At 36.6% G+C, this 15138-nt stretch overlaps 1 long non-coding RNA gene across 2 annotated transcripts in view; it reads left to right on the forward strand.

Annotated features, from left to right (window-relative positions):
• The window catches only part of LOC142056361 (uncharacterized), a 308099-nt gene that overhangs the window by 74835 nt on the left and 218126 nt on the right, over positions 1-15138 (forward strand). For both annotated transcript variants that reach the window (XR_012660308.1, XR_012660307.1), the window contains one exon: positions 11653-11832. This is a non-coding gene — a long non-coding RNA (uncharacterized LOC142056361). The remainder of the gene's footprint in view (positions 1-11652; positions 11833-15138) is intronic.

Here is a 15138-nt window from a genome sequence, read left to right on the forward strand (position 1 = left end):
TCAAAGCATTGTAAATGTTTTGTAACAACCTGGCTTACAAAGTTGTTCTGTGCTTAGCGTTTTAAGGTTTTTATTTTGATTTCTTTTTTTTAATCAAAAGATGTGTAGACGTGGCACTTCAGGGCATGGTTTAGGAGACATGGTAGTGTTGGGTTGATGGTTGGACTTGATGATCCTAGAGGTCTTTTCCAACCTTAGTGATTCTATGATTTAAGTGCAGTGTTGTTCTGTAATGTTGTTCTGCAATATTGCAGTGAAATATTTCTTTCTGGATTGTGTCATTTCACTGTGTTACTGTCTCACTTCACCTAAAGCAATTAAACAACTGTCCTTGGTAGTTTAATGACTCTGTTGCTCAAGTATTTGCTGTATTGAATTCTGAATTTCCACTTAGGAGAGAACCTTTCTTTGGAGCATTGCTTAACAGTTTAAATGTATTTTAACTGGATCAGTATTCTTAAGTCTATTTTAATTTTCTCTGAGGAATATCCTAGCATATGAGAGTAACAATTTTTGATGACTCACTTTAGGACAGCATTCACGCAGTATGTATTAAACAAACTTTAATATATGTAAAGTGCAGGATGCAAACTGTTAGACTTCTTAGAAACAAAAGTAACTCCTTTTTATCACAAAGCTGACAAAAATGCATCAAAATTTTTAACTTAAGTGCTACTTTATTATTACATGACAGCAGCCTTTTTCAGAATTCAATTATTGCAAATGCTGAATTGAAGCTTTTTTGCTGTAATATTATTAGATACGGTGATCTATATTAGTTTGGTATTTTGCCTTTTTTTTTTTTCTTTTTATCAGGAGCAGGCTAATTGGTCGTTTTTCTTCAATAGTCACATTAGTGTCAGCCCCACTCCCATAAATTATTTAGTTATGCATGGGTACTCTTTACTATTTCCTGGGATTGTACCCAGCCAGTCCAAACTCAGGATTGCATTGCACTAGCACCTCTTATAAACACAGCTTTAGCTTAGTCTTAAGAAAGGCAGCAGAGGAAAACAAAAACACTAGCAAAAGAAGCAACTGGCTCAAGGTGTTCTGAATTCCTGTGAAAGGAATTATGCTGATGCATCTTTGAGCCATCAGATTTTATTTTCTCCGGTAATCGGTAATTCTCAATCTCTTTGGTTTTTTTTGTTGTTGGGTTTTTTGTTGTTTGTTTTTTTTCCATTTGTTTGTTTGGGGTTTTTTTTTTTTTTGGTTGTATAATAAACAGCATTGTCTTTCACCTGCATGTAGAAATAATTCAAGCAGTTTCAATGCCAAACAGGTCAACTAATCTTTTAGTTTTCATCTCTATTTTTAATGGAGATAAAACTTTTGCTTTGTTCTCTGGATTCTTTGGTAGCCTTTTCTCTCTCCAAAATAATGAACACCCACACTCTTAAGTCTATGAATTTTTAGATATTGGTAAGTTTTTGCAGATTTAATGCTTTCTGTTTTGGCTTAATCTATACTCTGTTTTGCTTTATTTTATTTAATCAGGGGGATAAATACCATGTTCTACTGTCACATATTGTACTTAAACCTTTACCCTTTGTCGTGGTTCAGCCTCAGCTGGCAACTGAACACCACGCAGCCGCTCGCTCACATTCCCCCCCCCACCCCTGTGGGATGGGGAAGAGAATCGGACGAGCAAAAGAACTTGTGGGTTGAGATAAGCGCAGTTTAATGATTACAATAAAATGATGATGATAAATGATTATGATAATAATGACAATAATGTTAATATAATAAAAGGGAAAAGGAAGGAAAGGGAAAACAGGGAAAAAAAACGCAGAAACACGAACTATACAGCCGCTCACCACCTGCCGACCGACGCTGCCCGTCCCCCAGCCGCGATTGCTCCCTCCCTCCCCGGGCCAGCCCCTCCCAGGTAGCATATTGGGCATGACGTTACATGATATGGAATATCCCTTTGGTCAGTTTGAATCCGCTCTCTTAGCTGTGCCCCCTCCCCTCCCAGCTTCTTGTGCACCCGGCAGAGCATGGGAGGCTGGACATGTCCTTGACTAGTATAAGCGCTACCCAGCAACAGCCTAAACATCTGTGTGTTATCTCAACAGGATTTTTTTTCCCTGCTAATTTCAAAGCACAGCACTGTACCAGCTAGAGTGAAGAAAATTAACTCTATCCCAGCTGAAACCATGACACCCTTGTTAATATTGTGTAGCTACTTAAGGGATGGACAGTGTTTTGGATGTAAATTATTGTGAAAGAAGTTTGACCCTTTTAGTGGTTTTAGATTAAAATTTAAATTCTGTTATTGCTAAAGGAAAATCCTATGGGCATTTCTTCATTTCACAGTTTTAAGTAACTTTTGGTTAGAAATTTCTATATGCGTATTAATGTGTGTGTGTACATGTCTGTTTACACATATATGTCTATATATCACATGTTACATTTCTAGCAGAGAGAGTTTTGTCTTGTCTGCCTGCCTTGGTATTGTGTTCCCTTATGCCATTTATGAAAGGGCCAAAATAACAACCATGAGAAGAGCTTGCATTAAATTACACAATGATTTGCCTTATGGAAAAGTGTGGAAGAACTGATGTGGCTTTTAACGAGGGAATGTTCCAAGATAATGCGTTTCACTGGTGAAATGTGAAGCAACTCCATCAAAATCTCAGTATACCAACACGATCGCCTACAATAAACCTCTAAAACTTTTAAATATAATGCATGCAATTCCTGCACTAGCATGGTTAATTATTTTAGTAATTTGTTTGGAAAATTTTCTTTTTGAAACAGAAAATGCAAGTTTTCAGTGCAAAGTTTTGCTCTGCGCATAGAAGTTCACACTAAAATGAACTACCAGTTAATATATTTTTTAATTAGGGTTTGGGTTTTTTTTGGCCCAGATTCAGAATCCAGTCTGACAGGTTTTATTTTCAAATTCTCCTCTTGTGTAGCTTACATCAATTGTCATTGTTCAGGCCACTAGAAGAGTCTTTATCTACCATTTCTTCACTTTAAATCTGATTGAATGTGATTATATATCACTGGAAATAGGAGAGACAGGGCATGAAAATGCAAGTAATAGTAGGGTTACAGATTATGCTAATGTTTTCTGTCAGTGTTCTTTAAATTTTGTTATATTCTGAGATGCAAAATTCATATAAACGCAGAGATAGAAGTGTCAGTTGGTGGACTGATATCTAAGGAAATGAAAGAAAAAGTTAGATAGAAAGTGAAATGATCCCCAGGTAAGTCTCATACTGTTCTGAATCTGTGTAGTGCACACTTTATTTCAAGTATAAACTTTTTTCTTCAGAATCAAATTAATTAAACAGGCATTTTCTGCAAGGCTTCATATTCTTGGAAAGCTCTGTGTGTGTGTGATACTTTGGGCTGCTCTCATAGCTCCAGAACATCTTACTTGCATTTTGTCTCATGTAAAAGTTTCTGACTCTGAAATCCTGAATCATCTGCTTGAGCTCTGATGGTTATGAGTTCTTGTACCAATATTCAAGAACAAGATGCTGGTACTTCAGTGAATTAGAACCTTTGCAGATAACACTACCTTTTTCTTACCTTCACTCCCAAGTCCCTCGTTGGGATTGGCTCAGGCAGAGCGGGAAAGCAGTACACACTTTTCACCAATACTAGGAATTGTCCAGGCATTTAAGTCATACATATGTGCAAGTTCATCTCTTCAGCACTTCTAAGAAACTTTCCTGTGGTGGTAGAAGGAGGAAGCAAAGAATATTGATTTCTAACTGCTTGAATTGAACATATATTGAGATTTAAGGTTTGGATAGAAATTTGTACTGTTTGATATACAGCTTAAGCTCAGGTAATGAAGATATGTCTGTCCTATGTGAGGATAAACTGGAACTGTGGATTTCAGCAATAATCACTCAAAATAGTTGTTATGTAGCAAAAAAACTTAGAGTGGGAATAACGAATTGAAGATTACTTAACCTGTACTGAATGTAAGTGCTGTAGCTGAAACAGCTTTGGAAGACATCTGTATTTTTGTTGGAAATTTTCAACATCTCATCATTCAGAAACAGAACCACAATTATCATGACAGGATGAGATGATTTATTTTTTTTTTTCAGATTTCAGATTTAAAAGAAACTCTGTCAGAGGTCATACTGTAATAATTAAATGTGTTCTAGCTGTAGCTTATAATCATCCTTTCATGGCACTCAAGTAGTTTTGCCTTGTCTGCTTTCTTAAAAATTTGAGTTTATTGCTGAGATGCTAGAGTTGAAGGGCAATTATAAGAACTCATCTCCCTTGTTTGTTATTTTCTAGGGGCTTTCTGGGAAGTAATCTACTTTTCTATGTGGGTACTTAAAATCTACGTATAAAAAGAAAAAACAGCTTTTAAATGGTTACTCAGAAACATGCAGACCAAGGTTTAAGGGAGAGGGAGGAAAATAAAAGCATTTTGTACAATTACCTCTTCAAATGTTATACAACAAAATGTATCATCAATAATAGGCCCAGTCCTGCTGCTCTTAAAAGAAATCACCTCTCTTTGATTTAGGTTTTTTTTTTCCTTTGTTTAACAGTGTGGAGAACTGCGTGTTTACAAGGCCAACACACTAAAGAGTAGTTCAGTTTCTAAGTCCAGCTTTCAGTTGCTGGTGCTCACAAAGGTGATCCTCTTCCCCCCATCTTCTTTCCTTTAAGGTGAAGTGACATCTCTGGCTGTTGTGGCTGTGTCCCAACAGCAGTACCTGGAAGCATTTCCCTGACACAGGTGCATGCCACATTGCATCCCTCTTCCATGTATGGGAGGATCTTAAACATGCATCATTGCCTCTCTTGCAGCCCCTTCACCTCCAGATCCTGATGCCACAAGACGGATGTAAGGATTTGGCTGAATGGAAGCATGACATATCCCAGGCAGGTTGCCCCCCTGGGAATTAGGGGACCAAGGCTGGGGGATGTCCCACAGCATACACCTTCCGTGAAGTCAAGCTGTAGTGGGTGGCTTTGGGGTTTCTTAGGTGTGGCTTTCGGTTTTGCTTTTTCTGGTGGGTATAGGCAAAACCAATAAGTTCTGACAGTCATTGCCAGAAGCTTAAGTGCTAATAAGAATCACAAGGAGAATGCCTTTATGTCTGCAGGCACAACCAATGTGGTGCACTCGGAACAAGCTTACCTGCCAAAGCACCAGGGAGTAGGTTGATGTAACTGGGGGTTGCTGCTTATGTATTAGCAATAGCTGTGGAAAGGTGGACAGTCTTAAAATATTTCCCAAAGCATCTAGCTGTGAAGTGACATTCTCACTGGACTAGTAAATATTAAAATATCCTGAAAATTATGCTTTCAGGACCTCATATGCTGTGAATTTTGTGATAAACCAGCAGTGTAGAAGATCTAGAATTTTATGCCTTGTCCTAAGGAACTGGAGCGTCCTGCCCTACACTGTCAAAGGACAAAAAGTATCAGTGTTCTGGGATATGGTGCTGCACTTTGGATCTCGTCTGGAAACATTTTCTCTCTTAGTCTGTGCAGCTAGACTTCATAATTAAAACTGTTAAGATCTTCATCTGAGTTGACAGGACTTAATTAAAAGCTGTTAGTTTGTTTATTATTTTAAAAAAAAACCCAAACCAATTCTGAGCTCTTGATGTAGATAATTTAACAAGAATTATGGCTTTAAATCTTAAACATGACCAGTGTTTTCCAGAAGAGCATAAAGCAAACTCCTAGTACAGAAAAATTCTTTATAGGTATCTTTCTGTTCTCTTATAAAAAAAATTTTTTAAAAAAAGGAAAATAAAATAATGCAATTTGTTTTGGTTATGCAAGAAAGTAAAAGTCTTCAAGTCAAAATTCATTTACATAGCAATTACTTAATGAAAACTTGCCTTGTAGCCATCAAATTTCTCATGTCCCTCACATGTTTTATTATATGAATTATAGTTAGTTCAGGGGTACAAAAAAGTAAATTTACATAATAGGTTTTCTGTATGATTTTTAATTGTAATTCATAAATTACAAAAGTAATTTGTAAACTACAATAGTTTTTGTGTTCTGCATTAACAAAAAAATGTTCAAAGTCTGTTCAAGTCTTTTTCATGGAAAGATGATATTAAAAGCTAAAGCCAGAAGAAAACTGCCTGGCCTAAAGTGCTAAATCCACCTTGCTCACCTGCTGCCCAGTTGCCGAGGCAGTTGCTGTCCTTTTTATCGCTGTCCTTGGAGTTACCTTTTCTTGCTCAGGTAGCTAGATCATCGCTACACCTGCACCAACCAGGGTCTGTTTCTCTTTGATACCTGCTTGACAAAGAAGGCAGAGTCCTGTGGTTCAAGTTAATGTTCTGTGGATTATTTCTATTTTCATCTACATATACTTCTATCCATTTCTATTCTAGCTACCGTGCAATGTAAGATATGCAAACCAGCCTGGGAACATGGAACATGGGCTTTCTTCTTCCTGCTGTCCACCAGACAGTGGTATGAGGATCCCTCTTACCTGCCTTTCTGGTCCCCTGAGTTTGATACTGCTGGATGCTTGGCAGACCAGTTTCAACCAAAGGAAATACCCTATAGTTTCATAGTTGGGTCAGTCTTTGGGATTATGGGAGAAGTTGTTTTATCTAGAATTTAGGATTCCTACTTTTTGGCCAAGTCATTAGAAGGTGGTCACTACTTCATTTCCCAGCATGTTTTGGTTTGAACTTTATATGCTAGGTAAGCTCAGAGCACGGCTAGAAAATTAGGCCCTTTGGGAGGTAGGTAAGTATTGCCAGGTTTCTGGATACCAAATGAGTTTGGGCAGAAAAGAGTAGCTGCCGGATTCACCAAAGAAGCATTGCACCAGGTATTGATGTATGGGTAAATTTTTAAAGAGGTAAAGAGATTTCAGAAATTTCCAATGAATGTGGGGTCTTGAGTACTTATACACTCATGTAAGACCTTGAAATTCCAAGGTGTTTCCCTGCTGCTTTGGACTTGGCTGTGACTGCCCAATGATTTTGTCATAACTACACGATTTCAAATACGTACATGGGAATAAAAAGAATAAAAAGGAGGGGGGAGACCAATTAAAACCAAACTAAAATCTGGGCTATAAAATGTCAGTTGGATACTGATCTCTCTTCCCTGAAGTGTAGTTAAGTAAAACAGTTCCCTGCTGTTGCCCCTCAAAAATGTTAGGTTGTAATTTACTGGTGCCTGCTCCTTTCTCATTGCAGGTGTAATCCAGCCTGGTGACATGGACAGCTGCTGGGTTGGCTCATGCAGGGCTGTGGGTGGTTTAGCATGGCTTCTAGCTAAACTAGTGATCCAATCCTGTAATTTGTCACCTTTTGCTGGCAATTATAGTAAGGCGGTGAAGAAATGCTGGACTTAAAAAACAAAACCAAACCAAACCAAAACCCAAAACAAAACCCCAAGCTGTCCTCGTCTCACTGGCAGTGCTTCTCAGACAGCTGAGGTGCACTCCCAGCACAAGAAGAGGCTGGGCTGCTGTTCTTGCTTCCTGCTCTGAGAGAAGGAAGACCAAGGGTTTTGTTCCATTGGTTTGGTACTATTACTAAAGAGTTTACTGGATTTCTGAACCTGAAGTAAACTGACATCAGTTTGCCTATTTATCTACCAATTTCCTCATATAAATTTATGTTTGGTAAGTAAACAGTGTAACTTAATAATATCTCAAAATATTACACCATAGCCTGGGCTGTTTTGGTTTTTTTCCTCCTGTTTGGTTTTTTTTTTTTTTTCAGACCCTCCCATATTTGCTGGTTTCCCTAATTCTATTTGTCACAGAACCTCTAGAAGACTTAACGCAGAGCACAGTTTAACATCAGATGGGAGCACATATGTTCCTAGTTTCATTTGGATTAGGATGTTTTTTGAAGACTACAGCCAATGGCAGCCTTCTGTTAATACAGTGGTCTAAACAGTGGGAAAAACCCCAAGGTTTCTAAGTTGCTAGCTATCAATGCCTTGTTGTTAATCATATGTTTTGAATATAGAAACCTTAGCATAGATGCTTCAAACTGCAGATAGAGGAACACTACCGAAATTACTTTTGGGCAACTTTTATTTGTCTGCTAGCTGAGGAGTAGTTCTTGATGGTAGCGCCAATGGCATGGTGGAAATTGAATTCCTATTTTTTTTGGTGTGTGCACTGGGTACTCTTGATGTATGTCTTCTGGACTTGGCAGACATGAACCTGGAAGCAGTACTTGCCTTCTTTCAGAGAGAAATAAAAGTTCAACCTTTTAATTTTTTTTTCATGAAGAGCCTGTGAGATATTGAGTTTGCTTTTGGCTAGACCACTTGATTATGGCTGTGGGTAAGAGATCTAGTCCAACTATCCTTTGGTGCCAGAGATTAAAATTGTGCTCACTTCAGGAGAGCTGGCTATCACTTTGACTACAAGAGTAACCTTACAGCACTTTGTTATTTTTCTACTCTCTTCTTTTATTTTTCCATTCTTGCATCTTCAGAATTATCGCTATAAAAAAAGCTGCTGAACCAGTGTGGTTTTAATGTAATGTAAGATTACAGTTTAATATAGTAATTTACTGGAATAAGGTAAATATCAAGTACTAAATAGAAAGCTGTTTCAAACACACTCAGAAATGGCTGGATATTGTTTTGCCAGAATGCTTTGCAATAGAAACTTGGTCTTTTAACTGAACTAAATAGATCTTCAAAGTGACTATTTCCTATTTGAATTTGTTTTACTTCTTGGGGAAAAAACAGACACAGAATTTTTTCTGATACTTTTCTCCCTTTCCTTCTCCTACCCCTACTAGTCAAAAAGAAACTTAGAAATATCACCAAGTATCTCATGTGAATTATTTCAGGTGCCTCATGTCTTGCATGCTTGGCCCTAAAGGCCGAGTTCTCAGTTTAGGTTGTTTCCCATGATATGCTGCAGAGATCCCATAAGATCAGAGTGTTTTGAAGCATTTTAACGAGGATGAAAAAGCTGAAGAACAGTTTTTGTAAGGGACCATGGGACTTTTTTTTAACTAAATATTTTGTTGTCTGAAACGTGTAATTCTAATATTTGTGTAATATTTTGGTCTAATAAATTGTTCTAATATTTGAAAAATTGCCATTTCCCATAGGGAAGAATGATACTTCTTTCCAACTCTATCTAATTCTATAACTAGTTCTTCAATGTTTCTATTTTGGTCTTGAATTTAGGTTATATTTCTTCCATTAGTATGTAATATTTAATCAGTCATCCTTGTAGCAGGTGTTTTCAAAGAGAATACATTTTCTCTTAGTCTTTTGCTTAAACCTACAACCACTGGCTGCTGCTTCTCATTTCCATGTCACAAGATAACAAAATACAGTAGCAGTATTTCCAGATACTGCTATATAACAGTATCTAACAGGATAAATGCTGCCTTGCAAATGCTTCTTTATTGCTGCCTCCCTTTCCATGTAAGTTAATAAAGATAAACGGAACTAATTTCATTATTTAACTTATTAATAGTTTGGCAGGCCATGGATCCTCAGCCCCAAGCGTTCACAGGCAGGCTTTGGGGCTGCAACATTTCCATCCTTTTAAAGTGCTGTGTAAAGGGAGATTCTGAAGCAGGAAAGGCTGAAAAAGCTCAACTTAAGCTTTTGTTTCTCATACTGTGCAGTACCTGAAGAGCGGGTTTCTGAATCTTGACTGCTGGACGTAATCTTCCCCAGTTTAAGAAGGTCCCCATTGGCTTGAATTAGACTACAATCAGACATCTAGAAGATATATTAGTTACACTGTGTTCTACAAAGTCTTTTGCTCTTATAATTTTCAGAATATCAGCGCTAAAATTGGGTACTATCTTATTATGTGCAGCAGGAGATTTTTGCTCTTGCTGTCAGAGAGAATCTTCCTGATTCTTGCCTTCAGGCCAGATCTAAAGAACTTCTGTTGGGAATTTTAAGTTTTGCTCCCAAATCCACATTGTTGAAAGTGAACATAGCATTGTGCAGGTTGGCCAGAACATAACTTGGCAATCATCTTGTCTCAGAACAGAAAAAAGCTTGGAAAAGAATTATGTAGTTTTCATAGTTTGCGCAGTTACAGGTGGGAGGGAGGGACTAGTGAGGAAAAGAAAAAAAACCCAATAAATAAATAAATTTTAAAAGCCCTAAAACACCTGAATGAACGCCTTTTAAAGTGCATTGAGTTTATTGACACTTAAGGTTTGAGATGTTGTTTCTGCACTTGGCTTTATCAAGCAAAAACAGGTTTTCCTCCTTCTTTCTGTGATTCATATCTTGGAAAACATAGCTGTCTTTGAAACAACTGACACATTGTATTACTATTCCTGCCATGGTGCCAAAGTCAGCCCTCTCAGAACAACTGATCAAGAGAACCCTTGAATACTACTGTTCATCCTTAATTTAGAAAAAGTGTAATATCAAAAGAGAATTGTATAACTTATTATTCTAAGTCCAAATCCTAAATAAGTGACTGAAGGAGGAGAGAGAGGAACAAAGTAAAATGTGTTTGGTAGAAATATAAACACATGCTAACTCTTTATTGCACTGGTTTTAAATATCTTACCCTTTTTAACTTTCCCATAACATTTCCACTACTGAAACGTCACAAACCATTTATTTTTACTTTTCTGATGATCAGAGAAAATAAGCAGGCTGAGAAAGAGGTGTTTGTCAAAGCACATCATAATTATTTTGGTAACTTGCGTACCAGATGTCAGCTTTTTACTTCTCTAAGCTAGTTCTGCATTTGTACAGCAGCTTTTAAATTTCCTTCTTTCACCCTACATACTTAAAATGATCTTAAAATGAAGAGGGCTGGGAGCAGATCCCAGCGACTGGTCATAATGAAGTGTTTGTGTTGATTTGCAAGCCAACTGATAAATACACCACTGTGTTTTAGGGCATTACAAGGATGCTTCTCAGTATAGAAGTTTTCCCAGTAATTTTGCTCCTGGAAATTACAGAATACCAAGAATTCCAGAACATGAATATGTGCATCTGTATTATGGTACTGGCAGATGAAATAGCAGTCCCTAAACTCAGTTAAGAATATTTAATCCTGGAATTTTTTAAGAACAAAAGCAATCACTATTTATATTTGTGCCATATAACAATAAGGACTAAAATTTCTAACTGAAACAAGTAAATTTCATATTTAAAATTAATTCATCCCACCCACCCCACATCTCATTTATATTGTTCTTAAACAAAAAAAGCACTGTAAAATAGAGTATGATCAAAGCATTAGGTTCAGATCTGAAAGATCTTGGTATTGATAAGGGATTCTTAGGTGTGGTGGGTTTTTTTCATTTTTCAAATGACATTTAAAATTCATTAAAAGTGTGAAACAGACTATTTTAGTGAGAAAATACAGATTGCACAAGAAGAATTTATGTAGGAAGGTTCTATTCCTATTTCACATTTTATTCTTGGTAAGAATAAGATAACAAGATAACAGCAAGAACTTTAAAAAAGAGAGCAGTCACAGGTTTTGTTTGGGATTTTTTTGTTGTTGTCTGGGTTTTTTTTCCTTTCCTTTCATGCTTGTTTTGCTTAGAAGGAAGTATAGCTTAGTGTGAGAGGGAAAATATCAAGGGCTTTATTAAGTATCAGGTCCTATGAACCCATGCTAGTAAAGAACATAATTTATATGTTATTCCTGGAAGCATCTAGATGTTGTTGAGTCAACAGATGAAACTTTTTTTATTGCAGGTGCATATGTGAAACAGCAGTTACAGTGACTCACTGCTGGGAATAAGTTACAACTGTAAATCAAAGGAGAAGAGCACAAGGTTGCAACCAGTCACACATTCAGAAGGAGGGCAAAGCCTGCAACTGTTCTATCAGCTACTTCTTCCCACTTGGTTTCCACCTCTCATTTATTTCTTTGTGGTGAGTAACCATGCACTGGTGTACTAGCATTATCTCCTGAATATCACACAGAAGCAAAAATATAGCCCTGACATTTCTGGTCACAACTGAGTGAGGGAGAAGAATGGTAGAAATCAGAACTAACATATGGCAAATATTGGAAGTATCTGACTACCAGGAATACCAGTCAAATACAACATTTTTGCTGTTGCAAAAAATATCAATTCAGTTTTCACTGTAGCTAATCAAAGCAAGATTTCCATTCAATGAAAGCCAACAGCATCTTCCTGAAAACTGAAAGAGTACACTAAACAAAAATTAATCTTTAAAATTACAGTACTGAGAGCTAATACATAGTAAGAGGTTGTTGATGGTTGAGCACAAAGGAGAGAATAAAATCAGAGCTGAATGAGAAGAGCAGGAATTTATTAAAGAATCCCTGGCTCTGGAAAAACAAAGTAGAATATTTGCTTCCAGTTTTACAATGTAGGAAGAAAACTGATATGGATTGGTTTTGCTATATTTTTTGCATCACATTGCTCCTGATACAGATTATTGCATTTGAAAAGAGAAGAATTCTTCTAGTTTAAAAAATGGGGACGTGGAGGGAAGTGAAGTTGCTAGTATTCTAGTATGAGCATGAATGAGCATGATATATTTTTCCCTTCAGATATTTGGAAGGTTACAGCTTCCCCCTCCCCCCCCCCCCCCCCCCCCCCCGACCCACTTAAGGGTTTATGTGTAACAGGCTCACCAAGTCCAAAATCTAGGTCTCCAAAGCACTCATTCATATTCTCTTAAGTGATTAAGATTCAATATCTCTGGATGCCCCAGTGTATCAACACTTAACTTGATACTGCAACAAGAAATCGCACTGAAGCTTTATAGTAAAATATTTTGATAAATTGAATATATGCCCATTTTAAGGCCTTCTTACCTTGTCAGAGAACAAACAAAAATCAGGACTTAGAGCTTTTATTGTTGTGAGATATCGGTAACTTCAAAAGAGAAAAAAGCTTCAATTTCTCCATGAAAAGGAGGGAAAAAATTGTGTTACATAAAATATTAAATATTGAAACTTGAATTCCTTAGTAGACTAGGGGGTTTCATAATAGATCTCAGCAAAAAATATTCCTGCTGGTACAACTAATTTAATCTGATTTCCCCTCAGTCTGTAGTGAGCTACATTAAAATAGATTTTTTTTTTTTGAGGGCTTGTTTATGTCTTGGGAGCTACAGCAGAATGGGAACAGATAAACCAAAAGTGCTCTCAGCCAGTGCAGATTGGAGATTAGATTTATTCTAGATTATGCAGGTATTGCAACACCATGACATTAATGACCCAACTCATTCGGAACATGCCTTGAAACTCCAGTTTGTGTTTTTGGATCTTAGCCAAGAGTTACAAGAGTGCAGTGAATAAGGTAAGGTGGTTCGTTCAGCTGCAAGCTCACTGTAGCACCAGGAGATGACCTCTTATTTTTTCATTCACTAGCCACTCTTTCAGAAATGTCAAAAAATACTTAAAAGCAGGAAGATGGGAGATCCCAGTGCTTGCTGAAAATGAAAGAAAAGCTATTCCAGTTATATTGGCCTGTTTACAATAACCAATTCAGTAAAGGTAATTCAGCTTGAAGTTTGAAGAACTCAAACCTTTCAGAAAGCCTGTGGTGAGGATCATTTGAAATCCAGGCAGTATCATGGTTGCACTTTTTGAAAAATAGTCTCATAAATGAAAACAGAAAATGAATGAAAACGTTTTTTGTTTGGTTTTTGTTCTGTGAAGTAGTCTTTCCCTTTCCGGCAGCAGAATAATTTTTTCTTCAATAATGTTAAAGTGATAAATCTTGGAACCTAAATTATCCTAATTACTCTGCATTATTACAGTTGTCAGAAGCTTCTGTGCAATATATTAGAACATAGCTAATATGGAAATTTCTGTAGAAAATGGGAGAATCTGTTTTGTTGGAGTTTACTTACAATTTGAATTATTGTAAGGAGGGTATTAAATGCTATGGTTAAATATACATAATTCCAATGAAGACTTATTAATGATCTTCTATACATATTTTTATCTTCTTATTTTTCTTTGGCTTGAAAAACAGAACCTAAATATGCACCATTTCATTGATTAATAAATCCATGTGTTAGAGCAACTTTGTAGATATATACTGTGTTTGTTATGCTAGTTATTGAAACATAGGTTTCAGTTATGCTTAGGGCTGACTGATGGTTAACAAGTGTACATCACAGCAGTCTTCAGTGGTTGGAAGTTCTTCATTCTGCATTGTCATAGAGAGCAAACACAGAACATTTCTGAGGTTTTATTATACATAGTTCACAGTGCTGCCCTGTGGTATGGAATAATACGGTTCAAGTCTCTGATTCAGAGTAATGTTTTTCATCCTGGATCACCTCACATCAGCCAGTCTATATGAATAAGGGATTTAAACGTTATCTCCATTTCAGGCACACAGTTGAATCATCCAGTTACAAACAGTGTGTGATGCTACATTATGACAGAGGTTTCAGGTTTCTTATGAAGTTTTCCATATATTATGTGAACTTTCCTCCTTAGACTGCTAATGTGTCTGATTAATCAAAAACAGATTAGAGATCAACATGAAGGTTACTTTGTTAACTAGAGAGGAAAATAGAATTTGTTAGCATTGAAACACGAACATTGACAAGAATCATGAAAGCTGCATTTTTATACAATATTGGGTTAGTATGTAAGTATAATTAATATAGTAAGTATAGTTTTCAGGTGGAAAAGGGCTTTTCATAGTTGACTATTTTCAAGGCAAATAAGCAGTATAAAGATAATATAAAGTCCATTTGAAAGGTTCAGGAATGTCAGATCTCCACCTTCTGGAGAAATGGAATTGAATTATGAATGTTCTGAAAATGCATCAACACAGGGAAACTTTCAAAGTGTTGTCATCTAGCAAATACGGTACTGATGCCCTACAAAACTAAGTGGGGACTTGTCCTTCCAAATATAATCTTTCAGCTCTGTTAGACTTAAGAGGAAGCTAAGGATTTGATCTGTTTAGAAAAACAAATCCCATTGTAGAATGTTGTAATGCCCATCAGATCCAAGGCATAACTACACTAATCATTTATGGTTTTCTTCCACACACAATGTTTTCTCTGTTTTATTTCATTAACAGTTATTGATAGCCTCCTATTAGTCTGAAATGGAAAAAAAAATCTCTACTGGATCTGATTACATCCCTCATACCTTATTAGTTATGTATACAACATAAGTTTCTAACTGGAGTAGAAAAAATGGGGCTACAACTTCAGATGTTCTAGAATATGCAT

Source organism: Phalacrocorax aristotelis, chromosome 4 (genome assembly GCF_949628215.1).
Source record: "Phalacrocorax aristotelis chromosome 4, bGulAri2.1, whole genome shotgun sequence".
Lineage (NCBI taxonomy): Eukaryota > Metazoa > Chordata > Aves > Suliformes > Phalacrocoracidae > Phalacrocorax > Phalacrocorax aristotelis.